This window comes from Falco punctatus (assembly GCF_963210335.1).
Source record: "Falco punctatus genome assembly, chromosome: 7".
Classification (NCBI taxonomy): domain Eukaryota; kingdom Metazoa; phylum Chordata; class Aves; order Falconiformes; family Falconidae; genus Falco; species Falco punctatus.
This window is the reverse complement of record NC_137587.1, coordinates 32479926-32485925: the sequence shown is the minus strand read 5'-3', so window position 1 is coordinate 32485925 and position 6000 is coordinate 32479926. Positions and strand designations below refer to the sequence as shown.

General features: G+C 45.3%; 1 protein-coding gene across 6 annotated transcripts in view; it reads left to right on the top strand.

Moving 5' to 3' along the window:
• The first annotated feature begins 583 nt into the window (after positions 1-583).
• Positions 584-6000, top strand: part of DICER1 (dicer 1, ribonuclease III) — a 67520-nt gene continuing 62103 nt past the window's right edge. For 4 of the 6 annotated variants that reach the window (XM_080396249.1, XM_080396243.1, XM_080396246.1 and 1 more), the window contains exon 1: positions 685-844. The gene's annotated coding sequence lies outside the window, so the exon portion shown is untranslated. Of the gene's footprint in view, positions 651-684; positions 845-874; positions 1520-6000 lie in introns of those variants that run through there. The other 2 variants (XM_080396247.1, XM_080396248.1) reach the window with 2 other exon arrangements.

Here is a 6000-nt window from a genome sequence, read left to right as displayed (position 1 = left end):
TCTTTGCCTTTAGCAGCAAGGCCATCCCTGATGGAAATGACCGCCTGAGCATATGGGAAGGCAGGATTTTGTTAGCCAGCGATGAGAGAGCTCAGCGGTACTCTGCCCAGACACTGCCAAAAGGATCGCCTTTCCCCTAGCGCCTGCCTAGGAGCCCTACGACAGGACACCCCCATTCCCTCATGTTCATCTCTCTGTGACCGCGCTTGTCTCAGTGGGAAGAGCGGTGCCCTGGAAGCGGCTTGGCAGCCCCGCACCGCGCAGCTCTGCCCAGCTCAACACCCCTCTCAAAATGGCGGTCGCCGCCCTCGCCTCAGCGTTACCGCGCGCCACTCCCCGCGCGCGCGAGACCCGCCCCAGCGCGTGCGCGGGGGGGGGAGCGGGGAGAACCGGGGGCCGAGCGCCTCGCCGTCCTCGGGCGGGGGAGGGGAGCACGCACACACGTGAGCCCATGGACCACCCGGCAGCTCCCCGGCGGTTGCTGTATCCTGCTATCGCATTGGCTGCCTTGTGAACCTTTCACCTTTTACCCGTCTTTCGCCGCCAATCGCCTGGTTCCTCTCATAGCGTGGGGATGTGGAGCGTGTAAACTGCGCAGGGTGGAATTCTCGGAGCGGGCTTGCGTCGCGTGCGTGGGGCGGCCCCCGTTGGTACGGGTGGGAGGGGTGGGGGAGGCGCTCCGTTTGCGTAGGGCCGGCAGCGCAGGGGGAAGGGAGGGGGAGGAGGCTGTCCCAGGCCCAGGTGAATGGAGGAACCTGACAGTTGGGGGGAGTGAGGCGGCGGCGGCACAATGAGACGCGGCCTGTAGTAGGGGGAAGCGCCGGGCCAGGTCCCATGCGAGCAGGTAGGAGATGGCGGCCCGGGCGCGCCTGCCTCTCGCCCCGGGAGCTGCATGGCGGCCGAGCACGAGTGTCGGAGCCCGCCGCCCGCGCCGGCTTGAGCCCCCGCAGCCCCGGCGCCGCCGCCGAGAGGGGCGGCATGGCGGTGGTAGCTCCCTCCCGCCGCTGGGGCCCGTTTAGTTCTGCCCCGCCTGCGGTCCCAGCGGCCGTCCCTGACCCCGCGGCTCCGGGGGCCGCCGGCACCGACCTCCGGGCCCCAGCATCGGCCTCGGCAACTTCCCGCGGGCCCCGCCGCCGGCAGAGCCAGGGCCCGCACGGCGGGGGGGCCGCGCTCCGGCCCCTCGGCTTTGTCTCCTCCGGTTCCGCGCCCCCCGGGCGGCCGCGCTGGAGGCCTGCGAGTGGGCGCTGGGCGGGCCGCGCTGCGCCTCCCGGGGCCGGGGGCCTCGGGAGCCCCTCAGCCGGGGCGTGAGGGGCTCGGGGACAGCAGCGTCGGGCAGTGAAGAGTCCCCGCTCTGAAGCGCTGATGTTAAAGGCGGTATATGAAACTCCTGGCGCTTCTCTCGGCTCGCTTTCCGTCCTCTTCCAGTTTAAGTGAAGGCAGTGCATGGAGCGAAAGAGCGCAGTGGCAGCGTGATTAAGGCAGACCTTGTGCTGTGCGGTCTTATGTTGAAAAACAAAAGGTTAAAGAGACCAATATTTATGCAGTGGGGTTTGTTACTGTGTTAGGTAATCTGAAAGAACCCGAATGGGTGGGAAATGGATTGAAATCGATTGAAAGTGACATCTGAAAAAGAGGGGAGTTTCTTGTGTACTAGCACTAACCAGAAATCACTAATTGTAAAAAATGAATCTCTTAGTAGTGCAGTTACAGTTAACTTCAACTGCTAAAAGTCTGGAGGATGTTCGGCACTTCAGATGATCAGTTATGAGTATCTTTGATGTTTAGGTTTTGAACTCCCAAGTTTTGTGGTGGGCTCAGGTAATGAAAGTGTATAGATTGGGAGGTGATTACTACGTTTAGAGTAACAAAACAAAATGAATTTACGTTGCGAACAGTCATTTTATGCTGTGTTTTACTATGTTTTATGCTTTTTTTTTAAATGTAGTAAGTCATTTTGGATACTCTGTTTAAAGTGCAAACAGCATGTGTATATATTCAATGGGTTGGGTGGTGCTTGCTTTAACAAGTTGATAAAGACACAAACTGAAATTGATTTCTGTTATGCCATAATTCTTCTACATCCCTAAGAGAGTCTGTCTTTCCCATTGTCTGTCTCTATAAGATATGTAGTAGTCTATTTAAAAGCTTTGACGATGCTACTAGAAGTTTTCAGCTAGAAGGTGCTTTTATGTGTATAATCACTGGATTGTTATTTTATTATTTATTAATCCATAGGATTATAAAATACGTATATTTTATTCAGAAGTGCTGAACTCTGGCTTAGCTACTGCAGTTCATGAAAGCACCTTGGTGATACCATTCTGTGAATGTGGCAGCTTGGTACTTGGCAGTCAAAAAATGAGTAATGCTCTAATTAATAATTAATTGAGAAGAAAATTACATCAATATACTATTGTATAAATCTCTTCTGGGACTACTAAATACATTTTGAGTATTTTCCGTTTATCTCTCTACTGCTTTAAAAAGGTTGTATTAGACTAAGAGAGAGGTAGATTGGAAATTGACTAAGGCTTTTCACCCAGAGGAAAGAGATACCAGTGGAGGGATCAGACATTACGAAACTTAAGATTCATGAAGAAAGTAGTTAGGTAGCTGGTTTCAGGTGTTTCCCTGGTTTTGAAGGATTTCTGTATTCTACAGATTCAAAACAAATTAGATACTTCTTTGCACCATGTATAACTGAAAGACATGGTGCAGCAGCATGTTGGGAATGCCACAGTTCTACGAGGAAGTTGAAACAATTTGTAGGGAAAATCATCAGAGACCATCAGACACAAGAGTATCTTCTCAGACCCAGCAATTATCAAGGTGACTGGTCAGTGGAAGGTGTACCTGCTTCCCCTGCTGTTATACTCATTCATACATATCCTCCATTGGTTGGTGGTAGAGGAAGCAAATAAGCTAGAGAACTATTTTGCCTGACGTGGTACTACACTAAGGTTTTTATAGAAGTTATGCTTTTTTTGAGAAGTACCTTGATCGTTGGTACCCTATAAGAAGAAAAAAGCAGAACCTGTGATTCAGAAAAACTGTTGTCATGGGTTTTATATACTCCCTAGAAGTTTCTTATTCCCCACTTGAAAAATTTGTAAAATAAGTTTTGGTTTTTCAGGACATAGTTTGCACAAAGTTGCTTCAGCATAGCTGGTTAGAGTAAGTATCACTACTTGACTCGTGTTGAATTTCAGTATGAACTGATTAAATGTGTATTGGTGTGTAACTGAGTGCAAATTACTGGCAAAACCAAATACAGAACCATGCATATCCCTCTTAGAAAAGCAAGGAGCCATTTATTAAAATGGATGTGGTAAACTTGGAGTTGAAATACGCTGATGTATCTTTAGATAAGCTGTAGAATATGATAGCAAGAGTTCAAGAACTATTTTTTTTTCTAAAGGATTGTACACTTTATGGATGATGAGCATTATACTAAGTGCTAAGACTACAGAAGAGAGTTTTATTTCAAGGCATGATCTAGTCTATCAGGCAGCAGGTACAACATCAAAACAGTCTTTGAGATAGGTTGTTCCATTCTTCCGTAATGCTCTGTGAGGATGTCCAGGGTTTTTTTCCCCTCACATAGGTGGTACAAACCAGAGAGTATATTGAGCTTGACAGAGTAGCAAGAACTGGCAGAATAGCAAGATGGTTCCTATGTCCTAATGCTTAGCTGTATAACCACTGCCCATATGTATTGCATCACCTTCATATGTACAACAGTAATTTCTTCAGACTGATAGCACAGAAGTTTGATTTATTCCCCCCCCCCCCCCCCCCCCGAAAGTGACTCCCTTAAAGAAAAAAATATCATTGTAGTGTTGTTAAGAACAGGAGCTTGTATATAATTGTGTGCAGTATGCTTTTAGAACACACTACCTTAAAGGCTAAGAATGACTGGAGGAGAGGAGAAAGCATGATCTTTCTTTAAACCAGTCTTTCATGACTTCCGTATGTATTGTGGTAAACCAGGAGAGAAGAAACCTGATACACAGTGAAAAGTTCATTTTTTTAGCTGAAGTTAACTTCAGTCTTTGGTTGGGATTTTAAGGTTCAGTGTTCAAACTGTGTTGATCATTTAGGGGGGCAGTGGATGTAGGAATGTAATTAAAATAATCATTATAAAAGACTTAATCCACAAGACAAAGCAATGCTCACTTTAGTGTATACCATGATATTAGGTGAACTCCTGGGTTTGGTAGTTCTTGCATGCCTTACCTAGTAATGTCATAATTTTTCAAGTTTGAACGTGGAGCAGTGTATCTCAAATCTGCCCGTTATTTCTGCTCTATATTGCAGACTGCATTACTTACGTAAATTTTCCCTGACATTTGTCACCTTCAAATTCCTGCACCTTTTGGAGTCATGGAGCAGAGAACTGAAACTAGTATCAAGGAATTTACTTGCATTGTTACGCAGCTGAAGGTGTTGAAATCCTCTTCTCTGTTGGGAAGAGAAGGAAGAGCGATATTCCTCCAGCTTCTCCTTGCATAAATACCCCTGGATCCAAGAGACTTTAGTATTGCTTGTTGTGGCTTTTACTTAAGTGCAACACATTCATGAATCTGTGATCCTGTTTTGGTTGGCACAGGTGGCATGATCAGTTTCTGCCCATGTTTTGCATCTTCTGTTGTTACCCTTCATAAAGGATCAGTTCCTTTGGGTTCACTGAATAAGTGTGCATTTGTGGCTGGGATGCAGCAGGGTGACTGCTGGCTTGAGGGATTGGGTGCTGGAAACAAGAGGTGGTCAAGTTGGGACTGTTTTAGCTGTCATTGGGATTTTATTGTTTTGTTTTACATTGCTCATCGGTATCCTAGTGTTTTTTCATTTGTACAAAAAACAAAACAAAAAACCCCTTACTGTTAATTTTTAAAATGTGGTTTCCGCTACCTTGCTCCTCTTTTGGAATCTGATTCCTGGTAAGTCATCAAGGCATGTAGCAGCCTTTTCCTCAGCAGAGATGCTAAAAAATAGTTGGGTAGTGGTAAAAAAAAAAAAAAAAAAAAAAAGTTGGTCTCCTTGAAAGTTGAAGAATTTAAGCTATTTTTTTTTTTAAATCTTTTGGTTTTGAAAACTGACTTGGAGTTTTAGACCTGGCCACTTACTGATGGCATAAATCTCCTTTTCTTAGGAAGTGAGGCAAGTACAGCTTGCTTTTAAAAGTTAATTTGTTTGACTCCATTGAGATGGTTTGGCTATGCAAGCATGTCTGGGCTGGCTAACTTTGCAATTTATGTTTCTCTTTTGTTTGTGATGTCTACTTTGTTTCTGATCTAGATCCAAGTTTCTTACAGGTTTCTTGCAACTCTTAGTGGCTTTTTATGGTGACTTTGGCTCTGTATTTTCTTGTTCAAGGAGAAATGAACAAGGTTTACCTATCTAAAGGTGAAGTTGCTTCACAGTTGATAGTAAAAACTTCTAGAGGTAATCTAGTGGTTAGGCCATTGTCTAGGATTCAGAAGGCCTAACTTCTCTCACTGACTGAGATTTGGCAAGTTAATTCAGGTATCTCTCTTTTCACCCCTTCAAGTGTAACATCTGAATGCCTAAGTCAAAGACAGTTTTCCAATGTTTATATTCTGCCTCTGTATGTTAAGGCATTTGGTTTAGATGTATTTAAGCTGACTTACTAATTGTGGCTTTATGAATTCATAATGTTCACTGATCATATTGAATCATCTTTAATCAGATTATTAGTGCTTGGGATCAATCTCAAGTAACACTTTTAGTTCCTCACTTAAGCTTTGTGTTTATGAACAGACAAACCTGTCTGTCTTGCTACGTTCATAGGCAACGCCTAGTAGGTTTTCATTTTCAGAAGAGGGCTTGAAATGAAAGAAAGTGTTTACAATACAACTGAAAGCTTTGGCCTCCCATTTTTTCCAGTGACCCACAACCTTTTGTCATCTTTACACTAAAGTTAAATGCCTATATTGCCAATTTGCTATGTAAAGTTATTAAGAAGTGATACAAGATCTG